Consider the following 13,670-nt stretch of genomic DNA (forward strand, 5'->3'; position numbering starts at 1 on the left):
TGTATATATAGATTATTTTCATAAATTTGAAGGCCACTTGGATTTTAAGAGACTGCACAGTTGAGGAAGTTCTTGTTGTGGCTCAACGATAAGGAACCCAACTAGTATCCATGAGGATGCAGGTTCAATCCCTGGCCTCGCTCAATGGGTTAAGGATCCAGTGTTGCCATGAGCTCTGGTGTAGGCTTAGGTCTCACAGTGCTGTGGCTGTGGCGTAGACTGGCAGATGCAACTCTGATTCAATCCCTAGCCTGGGAACTTCCATATGCTTCACGTGCAGCCTGTAAAATTGACACTTCAAAGACCACTCCTCATAACCCAAGTCCAGTTTTTACCTCTGGATGTTTCTGTCTTTCACTTTATATTTTCTACTTTATTTGACCACCAAAAATTGATGGTACTCCTTTTGTGTGTACTTATAGTCAATATATATATATATCTGCTCTATTATTAGAATAATCCCTGGCATTTACAACTAAGTGCACTCCCTCCTCTTCAAGATTTTTCTTCCATTGGCATATGGAATACTACAACAAGGGGGAATAGTCAGAATTAATGTCAATGTTAGCCTATCTTCACAATTTTTGTATACATATTTAAGTTTCATTATTCGGGGTCAATATATATTAGCATTCTTGTTTTATTTTTACTTAGTTGTTCACCTTTGTTTCCTTTCTCTTATTTTTTTAATACTATAACATTTTTTCAACATTAAAGCTTGATATTTAAAGACAGTCCTTCGATGATGCCATCTAACACCACTGTTTTGAAGTGTGACGCGGTGATGGGTATTTTTTTTTCAATTTAGTCGCATTAATTATATGCAGTGAAGGCTAAAGTGGAATAAGGTTTCACATGATGTAATACTCAGAGTTAAATGATAATTTCTGTTTTTCTTGTTACTTGAAGATAAAAATGATTGAACACTGGGAGTTCCCGTCGTCGAACAGCGGAAATGAATCTGACTAGGAACAATGAGGTTTGCGGGTTCAATTCCTGGCCTTGCTCAGTGGTTTAAGGATCCCGCGTTGCTGTGAGCTGTGGTGTAGTTCGCAGATGCATCAGCTCAGATCTGACGTTGCTGTGGCTCTGGTGTGGGCTGGCAGCTGTAGCTCCGATTGGACCCCTAGCCTGGGAACCTCCATGTGCACGGATGTGGCCCTAAAAAGACAAAAGACAAAAAAAAAAAAAATGACACAAATGATTTGTGTTTTATGCTACTAAATGATTTTGGCTTATAAAACTATTAAATTGCCTTAAAAATAGCCCTATCTCAAGTTAATTGTTTCAAAACAGGTACATCTTGATTACTCTGTGAAATTCTCAATGTCAAATATATTTTGTTTAGACACCTGAAAAAAAACTTTGTTCCCCTTACACTATCCTGGACCTCCTGATCTGTATGTGCAAAGCGATGATTTGGCTCTCAACCTCTAATTCCATCCTTTCTCTACTTAAAGATGGAGAAACACTGAAAATTCATACTTCCCATCCTTTGTTACCAGGGTTCTGGGAGTGAAGTAGGCTGTATGTTTCAGGTGCTCTCATGAGCTTAAAAAGGCTCTAACTTATATCAATCTGCAAATTTTGCTAGAATAGAGCACTAGCAGTAGCAAGACTCCCTGTTCCCTGGTTTTGTGAGACTGGTACTCTATGATTGCTTATTGATAATGGCCAAAGCTCTGCATCTGGACTTCAGCTGCAGTGGTGTGACATTGATAAAAAAAAACAAACAAAAACCTGTGATAATCTCTTAACTTATAGTTTTCTAGCCTTTCAATGATTTTTATATAATTTTTTCTTTTTTTTGCTTTTTTTTTGGCCTGCACCCACAGCATAGGGATGTTCCCAGGAGAAGGGTCAAATCGGAGCTGCAGCTGCCAGCCTAGGCCTCAACCACAGCAACGTGGGATCTAAGCCATGTCTGTGACTTACACCACAGCTCATAGCAATGCCAGATCCTTAACCCACTGAGAGAGGCCAGGGATCAAACCCACAATCTCATGTATACTAGTCAGGTTCAATACTGCTGAGCCACAATAGGAACTCCCCTTCAATGATTTTTAATCACATGATTTGTATATTATATTTTTATTTTTGCTTAAATACTAATAGTGGTTTCTGTTCACACATTCTAGGTTAATTAAATCATAAAGATCTGTTTTCAAGCATGTGAGATACTTTGAGAGGTTTGTGTGCATAAAGGAGTATTTAGGGTCACTTGTACATTATTTACCACTTCAATGAAATTGTAAGTTTCAAAGGCCTACTATTCCTTTAATTCTTGTTCTCTTATTTGTAAATACATATATTTTATATTAAATGAAAATATCATTATTGTTTGATCATCTCAAATACAACAGAAAAACCTTAAATAATTTGCCATTTAGATGTATTTATATGTTTAATGTTTTTAATTTTATTTTCAATTATTTCAAGTTCTTGGCAAAGGTACTCTAACAAACAAAAGCAAATCTTCTAAATATTTAAAAAATCTCTTAGAAATAATACATTACAGGAAATACATTGATAAGAAAAATAACATTTGCCAATATTCCACTGTTCTGAAATATCAAAAACTTTCTAAATAGTACCCATACATAGGTTGTTTCAAATGTCGCACTTTAGTGTCCATGTTATAAACTGGGTACCTTAATGACTCCTACATTTAATTCTAAGAATGACCAGATTTGGAAAAAAAAAATAGCTACTAAGAAGCAGAGTTATCTCTAGAAGTTGTTTGGTCAATTATATATGATGATCTTTTGATGGTTATTGAGATTTTACACAGGATGGATGAGATAGAAGCCAAGTGCTATTATCTCTAATTTAGATTCTAGGTGTGATAGAGATAGGCTCCCAATCCCTTTTTCTTCTTCTTCTCCTTTTTTTTTTTTTTTTTTTAACATTTGGGACATCAATTCATTCTAAGTCTGTATCCTTCAGATGAATTGGCTTCACAGCCCATGTCTCATGCATTTACATTAAACACTTGAGTGAATCTGTTTTTACGTGACTAGAGCCTACGTATTTTTAGCCCTCTAAAGATATGTAATGGTTTTAAGAGGATTGCATTAACTTTATACTTTCTCAGATCATTTCTCTGCCTTAATACCTTTTGAGAGAAGTATTTGCACAATACTAAACAATGGGATAACGACCCCCCAAGCCTGTCTTTGAACTTCCCTACGGTCCCATCTCTTTCTCTCTCCCTAGAGAGAAAATCCTAGAGATTGGATTCCCTGCAAAGGAAAAGCAGAGATGATACACAACATTAATGGCCAGTTGGAATCTGACATTTGTCAATGATGATTCCAAATATTGACGACTAATTTGGGGAGAAAAAGAGGAAGTGATATTTGATTTAATACAATATATATTTTCCAGATTACATAGACTTAATGAACATTTTAACGTATTTCCTCAAATTTGGATAAACTCCTTCTTCATCAATTGATTATACATCTCCTTATCTATTCATCAGCGCTATTCTTTCTTACTTTACAGTACCTAGCCTTCATATTTTTTTCTCTAGGCAATATGAAAATTTTATTAGAGTAAGGTGTAGACATTTTTGATCACCATTCAATGCTCATGAGATGGGCTGTATCTTTTAGAAAGTTAAACATTTCTAAGTATAAGATAATAAGGGAGATGTGGCTCAGTAGCTTAAGAACCTGATGTAGTGTCCGTGAGGATGTGAGTTTGATCTCTGGCCTCGCTCAGTGGATTAAGGATCCTGCACTGCCATCAACTGTGGCATAGGTCACAGATGTGACTCAGATCCCATGTTCTGTGGCTGTGGCATAGGCTGGCAGCTGCAGCTCCTATTCAACCCCTAGCCATGGAACTTCCATATGCTGCAGATGCAGAACTAAAAAGAAAAAAAAATAAGTTCAAATTGGTGATAGAAGTCATTTTTGGCTTGTCTGTCTTTGTCCTCTGATACTGCTACCTAAAAATTTACAAATGTAGATAGATGGCAGTAGAATACTTAAACGAGGAATTGCTTTAAAATATGGGAATAGGAGAAAAGGTTTTTGCCTTATCACATTTTGTCAATACTCCTCATTTTTAGTTTAGTTACAGACAGTGTACAGCCTGTACCCTTAATTCCTACAAGCCTCATGACATCAATCACAACTTCTAAGAATGTGTGAATCATTCTGGTTCCTAACTTTGATTACCTTAATTCACCATGGGAGGGCAACTACTCAATGAAAGTAAGGAAGATGTTTGCTCAAGTAACTGTTAGTGGAAGCATATGTGCTAATGTATATATAAATGTTCTGCTTTCTTCAAGTCATACCATTAATCTATAATTTCCAAGCAAGCCACTGATAGCCAGAAAAATACTGCAACATCCTTGAAGACCTGAAGAATTTTCTGACACAAACACTGAAATAAAACAAAGCAACCCCTGAAGAGCAGCTGCCCAACACCGCCAACCCCCTGCAAGAACCCCACAGCCTAAAAACACCAGAGCAAGCTCTGCATGACCAAGTGAAATCTGCTACCATCGTGGTGTGGACCTCCCAGTCCTGTCTGCCCTCAGGAAGTCCTCCTTTGCTTCAAAGAAACACTGTTAGCCCCATCAACACTCCAGAAAAGCCACACTGCCTCAAAAAAGATTGACCAACAACGCCAGCTCTCAGGAAATATTCCACGGCAGTGACAAGGCAAACACTGCCCAATCACGGAGAGTAGAACTCCCTCAGGAGAAAGAAAACAACAAGCAAGATGAAGAAGCTGAGAAACCACCCCCAGTTAAATCAACAGGAGAACTCACCTAAAACAGTCAACAATGAAACAGATCTCTGCAGTCAGACAGACCTGGAGTTCAAAAGAGAAATAGTGAAAATACTGAAGGAATTAAGAGAAGATATGAATAGTAATGCAGATACCCTCAGAAAGGAACTAGAAAATATAAGGAGGAGCCAAGAAAAACTAGTTCATTTGCAGAGATGCAAACTGAACTAGCGGCAGTAAAAACCAGAATGAATAATGTAGAAGAACGAATCAGTGATATGGAAGATAGAATAATGGAAATCACTCAATCTGGTCAACAGACAGAAAACCGAATCAAAAAACTGGAAAGCAATATAAGAGACCTATGGGATAATATAAAGCGGGCCAATCTACGCATAATAGGAATTCCAGAAGGAGTAGAAAAAGATAAGGGAATGGAAAATATATTTGAAGAAATTATTGCTGGAAACTTCCCAAATCTAAAGGATACTGGATTCAAGATACAAGAAGCACAGAGGGCCCCAAACAAACTGAACCCAAACAGACCCACACCAAGACACATCATAATAAAAATGGCAAAAGTTAGTGATAAAGAGAGGATCCTCAAGGCAGTAAGAGAAAAGCAGAATGTTACCTACAAGGGAACCCCCATAAGAATATCAGCTGATTTCTCTACAGAAACACTACAGGCCAGGAGGGAATGGCAAGAGATATTTAAAGTGCTCAAAGGAAAAAATATGCAACCTAGAATACTCTATCCAGCAAGAATATCATTTAAAATAGAAGGGGAAATAAAAATTTTTCCCAACAAACAAAAACTTAAAGAATACAGCAACACAAAACCCAGGTTAAAGGAAATATTGAAAGGGCTTCTCTAAACCAAAAAGAAAGGAAGGAAAGGGAAGAAAAAAGAAAAGAAAAAAAAAAAGAAGAAGAAGAGGAAGAACTAGGACTGAAGAAACTGCAATCAGAGAGCAGTCACTCAAATAAGCCAGCATACAGATTTAATCATGAACATGCTTCAAACAAAATAAAATTAAAAAGAAAAAAATAAAAAAGAGTCATCAAAACCATAAAATGTGGGCAAGGGATGTCAGGAGGTAAATAACCCTTTTTGTTTATATGTATGTCTCTCTTCTTAATTTTAATATAGTAATGAAGTGTTTGAACTTACAGGACCATCAGGCTAAAACACACAATTACGGGAAGGGGTTAGCATACTTAAAAAACAGGGCAACCACAAGCCAAAACCAAATATTGCATTTGCAAAAAATGAAAAAAAAAAATACACTCAAGCAGATAACAACAGGAGACCATCCAACCAAAAAAAAAAGAAAGGAAGAATGGAGAACCATAGAATCAACTGGAACACGAGGTTCAAATGGCAATAAATAATCATCTATCAATTATCACCTTAAATGTCAATGGACTGAATGCCCCAATCAAAAGACACAGAGTGGCTGAGTGGATAAAAAGGCAAAAACCTTCAATATGCTGCCTACAAGAAACTCACCTTAGGACAAAAGATACATATAGATTGAAAGTGAAAGGGTGGGGAAAATATTTCAAGCCAATAGACATGACAGAAAAGCAGGAGTTGCAACGCTCATATCAGACAAAATAGACTTTAAAACAAAAGACATAAAGAAAGACAAAGAAGGACACTATTTAATGATTAAGGGATCCATCCAAGGAGAGGATGTTACTATCATCAACATATATGCCCCAAATATAGGAGCACCCAGATACATACAACAAATATTAACAGACATAAAGGGAGATATTGATGAGAATACAATCATAGTAGGAGACCTAAATACCCCCCTCACATCAATGGACAGATCCTCTAGACAGAAAACCAATAAAGCAACAGAGATCCTAAAGGAAACAATAGAAAAGTTAGACTTAATTGACATCTTCAGGATACTACATCCAAAAAAATCAGAATACACATTCTTCTCAAATGCTCATGGAACCTTCTCAAGAATCGACCACATATTGGGACATAAAGCGAATCTCAATAAATTTAGGAGCGTAGAAATTATCTCAAGTATCTTCTCTGACCACAATGCCATGAAATTAGAAATTAACCATGGGAAAAGGAAAGAGAAAAAACCTACTACATGGAGACTAAACAACATGCTACTAAAAAACCAATGGGTCAATGAGGAAATTAAGAAGGAAATTAAAAACTACCTTGAAACAAATGATAATGAAGACACAACCTCTCAAAATCTATGGGATGCTGCAAAAGCAGTGATCAGAGGGAAATTTATAGCAATCCAGGCCTTTCTCAAAAAAGAAGAAAGATCCCAAATTGACAACTTAACCCTCCACCTAAACGAATTAGAAAAAGAAGAACAAAAAAGTCCTAAAGTCAGCAGAAGGAAGGAAATTATAAAGATCAAAGAAGAAATCAATAAAATAGAGACTCAAAAAACAATAGAGAAAATTAATAAAACCAAGAGCTGGTTCTTTGAAAAGGTGAACAAAATTGAAAAAACCCCTGGCCAGACTCACTAAAAAGAGGAGAGAAAGAACCCAAATAACCAAAATTATAAATGAAAAAGGAGAAATCACAACGGATACAGCAGAAATACAAAAAACCATAAGAGAATACTATGAACAACTGTATGGCAACAAGTTTGACAATCTGAAAGAAATGGACAATTTGCTAGAATCTTACAGCCTGCCAAAACTGAATCAAGCAGAAACAGACCAACTGAACAGACCGATCACTAGAAATGAAATTGAAGAGGTCAGAAAATCACTCCCTACAAATAAAAGTCCAGGACCAGATGGCTTCACAGGTGAATTCTATCAAACATATAAAGAGGAATTGGTGCCCATCCTCCTTAAACTCTTTCAAAGGTTGAAGAAGAAGGAATACTCCCAAAGACATTCTATGAAGCCACCATCACCCTCATTCCAAAACCAGACAGAGATACCACCAAAAAAGAAAACTATCGCCCAATATCATTGATGAATATAGATGCAAAAATCTCAACAAAATCTTAGCCAACCGAATCCAACAACATATCAAAAAAATTATACACCATGACCAGGTTGGGTTCATCCCAGGTTCACAAGGATGGTTCAACATACGCAAATCAATCAGCATCATACACCACATTAACAAAAAAAAGGTCAAAAATCATAGGATCATCTCAATAGACGCAGAAAAAGCATTTGACAAAGTCCAACATCCATTCATGATCAAGACCCTTGCCAAAGTGGGTATAGAGGGAACATTCCTGAATATAATCAAAGCCATTTATGATAAACCCACAGCAAATATAATCCTCAATGGGGAAAAATGAAAGCCTTCTCACTCAAATCTGGAACAAGACAGGGATGCCCACTCCCACCACTGCTCTTCAACATAGTTTTGGAAGTCTTAGCCACAGCAATTAGACAAACAAAAGAAATCAAAGGCATCCATATAGGAGGAGAAGAGATCAAACTGTCACTGTATGCAGATGATATGATACTATACCTAGAAAACCCTAAGGACTCAACCCCAAAACTCCTTGAACTGATTAATAAATTCAGCAAAGTAGCAGGATATAAGATTAACATTCAGAAGTCAGTTGCATTTCTGTATACCAGCAATGAAACATTAGAAAAGGAATACAAAAATATGATACCTTTTAAAATTGTACCTCACAAAATCAAATACCTCGGAATACACCTGACCAAAGAGGTAAAGGACCTATATGCCGAGAACTATAAAACTTTAATTAAAGAAATCAAAGAAGATGTAAAGAAATGGAAAGATATTCCATGTTCCTGGATTGGAAAATCAATATTGTGAAAATGGCCATCCTACCCAAAGCAATCTACAGATACAATGCAATCCCTATCAAATTACCCATGGCATTTTTCACAGAACTAGAACAAACAATCCAAACATTTATATGGAACAACAAAAGACCCAGAATCGCCAAAGCAATCCTGAGAAACAAAAACCAAGCAGGAGGCATCACTCTCCCAGACTTCAAGAAATACTACAAAGCCACAGTCATCAAAACAGTGTGGTACTGGTATCAAAACAGACAGACAGACCAATGGAACAGAATAGAGAATCCGGAAATAAACCCTGACACCTATGGTCAATTAATCTTTGACAAGGGAGGCAAGAACATAAAATGGGAAAAGGAAAGTCTATTCAGCAAGCATTGCTGGGAAACCTGGACAGCTGCATGCAAAGCAATGAAACTAGAACACACCCTCACACCATGCACAAAAATAAACTCCAAATGGCTGAAAGACTTAAATATATGACAGGACACCATCAAACTCCTAGAAGAAAACATAGGCAAGACACTCTCTGACATCAACATCATGAATATTTTCTCAGGTCAGTCTCCCAAAGCAATAGAAACTAGAGCAAAAATAAACCCATGGGACCTCATCAAACTGAAAAGCTTTTGCACAGCAAAGGAAACCCAAAAGAAAACAAAAAGACAACTTTCAGAATGGGAGAAAATAGTTTCAAATGATGTAACCAACAGGGGCTAAATCTCTAGAATATATAAGCAACTTATACAACTCAACAGCAAAAAAGCCAATCAACCAATGCAAAAATGGGCAAAAGACCTGAATAGACATTTCTCCAAAGAAGATACACAGATGGCCAACAAACACATGAAAAAATGCTCAACATCGCTGGTTATAAGAGAAATGCAAATCAAAACTACCATGAGATACCACCTCACACCATCAGAATGGCCATCATTAAGAAATCCACAAATAACAAGTGCTGGAGGGGCTGTGGAGAAAAGGGAACCCTCCTGCACTGCTGGTGGGAATGTAAACTGGTACAGCCACTATGGAGAACAGTTTGGAGATACCTTAGAAATCTATACATAGAACTTCCATATGACCCTGCAATCCCACTCTTGGGCATCTATCCGGACAAAGCTCTACTTAAAAGAGACACATGCACCCGCATGTTCATTGCAGCACTATTCACAATAGCCAGGACATGGAAACAACCCAAATGTCCATCGACAGATGAGTGGATTCGGAAGATGTGGTATATATACACAATGGAATACTACTCCGCCATAAAAAAGGATGACATAATGCCATTTGCAGCAACATGGATGGAACTAGAGAATCTCATCCTGAGTGAAATGAGCCAGAAAGACAAAGACAAATACCATATGATATCACTTATAACTGGAATCTAATATCCAGCACAAATGAACATCTCCTCAGAAAAGAAAATCATGGACTTGGAGAAGAGACTTGTGGTTGCCTGATGGGAGGGGGAGGGTGTGGGAGGGATCGGGAGCTTGGGCTTATCAGACACAACCTAGAATAGATTTACAAGGAGATCCTGCTGAATAGCATTGAGAACTATGTCTAGATACTCATGTCGCAACAGAAGAAAGGGTGGGGGAAAAAACTGTAACTGCAATGTATACATCTAAGGATAACCTGACCCCCTTGCTGTACAGTGGGAAAAAAAAATAAAATAAAAAATAAAAACAAAGCAAGAATAAATTTCCATGTATGTCCTCTTACACAAACATTGCACTGAAATTCTGAATGTAGAAACAAACTGGTCAGAGAAACAGAATCAATCGGAGATCCATATCTATAGTTATCTCTCTCTCTCTTTCTCTCTCTCTCTCTCTCTCTCTCTCGCTCTCTCTCTCTCCAGGAAGCTGAGAAGTCCCATAGCTTGCAGTCCATAGGCTGAAGACTCAGGATGGACAATGGTATAGTTTCACTTCAAGTTCAGAGGCTTGAGTACAAGAAAAGCCGTTAGTGTAATTTCTAGTATAATTCTGAGACTAAAGGCTGGAGAAGACTGATGTTCTAGCTTGAAGACAGGAAGATAGTAAATTCTCCCTTACTGATGCTTTTCATTTGTTCTCTCCAGGCCTCTGAGAGATTAGATGAGGCCCTCACGTTGGGAAGGGCAAACTGTTTTACTCAGTTTTCTGATTCATTAACCTCATGAATTTCACTCTTACAGATACAACCAGAATCATATTTGACCAAATGTCAAGGCATGCTATAGTCCAGTCGAGATAGAGTTAACCATCACAAGCCGTAATAATACCTCCAGCAGTTAAACATTGTATCATTAATGTATCACTGTCCATTTCATAGATTATATTGATATCAATGTCATTCTCTGTCGCAATTCTCTTCCTTTGTAGGTGGGTTACCATCACCTTCTAACAATCAGATTCTTACAGTTAGAAACTTAAGCAAAAAGGGGAAATCTGGCCAGCTTCTTCCAGTCATTGTCTAGCTACTTTCTCCCTTTATTATTCCAACTTTAAAGCTTATGTGACCTCCAAAGGGAGAATCCCATTCATTGCATTCAAATAGATTGCCACCTGGATTTGTGCTCTATTTGGATGGCCCCTTGTGTCTAATAGAGGTGAATTAAGCCTAGGGCTGCCACGAAAGTATTGTCTTTGTTGTTCCAAAGAGAAATGTCTGGTCAAGGCTCTCAAACAGGCAAAGTTTATTTTGGAGGCACTGACCATTCTATCTTCCAGAACAGGGCCAGCAAGAGAGTATATATGTTTTAAAGACAAAAGATTTGGCTTTGGATAACAGCTATTTCAATTTTTAGCTTGTTCAAGTAACTTAACCTCTCTGAACTGGATTTTCTTCCTTCTAAAAACCCTTGCAGGGTTATTGTGAAATTAAATGTGTGACATGCCAAGTTGTTCCAGCATCATCCTCAAATAGAATCAAGTTGCATGGTGGTGAAACACATATACTTAAAGAGAACAGTGTTGAATTGACTAAGGTAAGAAGATTTGCAATCTGTTCCCTCTATTCTTTCCTTTTTTTTTCATTCCCAGGATTTATCTCTTTAATAATTCTCTTTTAATTTTCCCATATAAGATTTTTTGATACTGTTTTATGGGAGTCAGAAATGACCACACCTCTGTGATTATACAGACATAATAAGTTATGCGTCAAAGAGAGGAAAAAAATTATTTTGAATGAAACATTGAAAGTACAAATTTTAAAGTACTTCTATCTATCTTCTGATTTATAGTAAAATATTTATTTTTATGTTAGGAGGGAGCTGAACCCGTAAGGTATTAAGGAATCATGTAACTCATAATATACAGCATTGTCATTAAAACAGGATGTTAGAAATGTGGAATTTCCGACCCCACCCCAGATTTTTGAGTCAGAATCTGTATTTAATAAGATCCCCTAGGTGATTAATATTCACATTAGAGTGTAAGAAGCACTGCTGTAGATGATTTTTACAAAGGGTAAAGATGCTTACATGGGAGTTTCTTTCCCTGAGATATGGCATTGCATTGAACATTATAAATTCAACAGAATATGTGGTGATTCTTTATTAGACTGGTTTGTCTACTTAAACACAAGATCTTCTGAAGTAGTCAGAGCTATAATGTAAAACAGAAGGGAATCCTGGGCCAGTGTCTCCTCCCAGATTAGGTGACTTCTTTGATCCTGTTAACTCTTTTCTGTTTCTTATCCCTTATAGTTTTGTTATAGATAGTCTCAAAATTTCCCCATTGTTCTTGCTTTCTGCTACTTTTTCTGATGGTGGATCTCTTACTGATAGTGTGTAACAAGTAAATTTAAGTTGTGGGATATTCTCATTTCATTGTTATAATTATTAGTTGGATGACATGATCTTCCCTTAAAACAAAAGCACAATCAGTAAGCAGGTCTGGGAAATGTTCGAGAGTTAGGCACAAACTTGCATCACATAGATGCTGCCAGTTGTAGCTACAATACAAAATAAATTTATGCTCTGCTCCAAATGGAAATGGTCATTAAATTAATATCAGTTTGATGGTCATGTACAAAAATTTTTTCATACATATATATTTTCAACCTCATTCTCTTGATTCTCCTTCTAGAATTAATTTTCATTGAAAACAATTATATGAGTGGTGAACATAAGTTAAACAGAGTTCTACAGGTGAATTCTGATTACTACTTAATTTAGAATTGCCATGATTTTAGGATGTGGTATTTACAGTTTTTCTCTGGCTACACTTTTAAAATAATTGAGGAATGGCAGAAATAAATTGAAATAATAGCTAGGAATATGTACTAGTACATGGTTTAAGAAATAAATAAGGATGGCTAAAATACTTTTAATAAAATATTATATAACTTATAATATTCTTAGTAGTTTAATTGTTTTGTGATTCTCTATATGATTACAGCCATCTAAAAATTTTCATTTTTAATATATAAAATATACTCATGTGTTTAAATTTATCTAGCAAAACTCAAAACTTGGACATTAAAGGATAAGTTATGCTATAAAACTGCATATTTTTAATGTGAATGTTTCTCTTTCACTGATATATTCTTTGGAAAATAAAGTATAAGGATTTTTTATATTCTTACCAGCAAAATGCTCATAATGAAGCATATTCTTTTTTATTTCATATATACATCACACTTGAAATCTAATAAGAGAAGGTGAAAGGTCACTCAGAGATGCATGAAACATTAATTAGATAAGAGAATTAATCCACAAATGACACTTTCCAATTTAGAAATTTATAAAAGCTTCTGAGCATGGCTTCATTATTGTAGATATTATTTTAGCCCCTTATATTTAAGAGACCCTGGGTTATCAGGACTACTTATATTAGTGAATAGCCTAGTGATAAAATAAAAATAAATGCAGTATTTAAAGCTGCTTTTTTTTTTCCTTTAAAGAAAATAACTTTCAGATGGTGTAAAAGCCTCAAGCTCAAGGGCACCTTTTGAGCATCCTAGCTTTGTGGGGCTCCCACGCCTATGTTTGTGGAGGATGGGATTAAGCTGGCAGAATGGAAGGACTGGAGCTCAACTACTCTCCTAAAAACAACAAAATTTACAACCAAATGCTGAGCAATCTTCAACCAAATGAACCAGAAACTTTCAAAAAGATATCCTAT

The sequence above is a fragment of the Sus scrofa genome, chromosome 11, assembly GCF_000003025.6.
Source record: "Sus scrofa isolate TJ Tabasco breed Duroc chromosome 11, Sscrofa11.1, whole genome shotgun sequence".
Lineage (NCBI taxonomy): Eukaryota > Metazoa > Chordata > Mammalia > Artiodactyla > Suidae > Sus > Sus scrofa.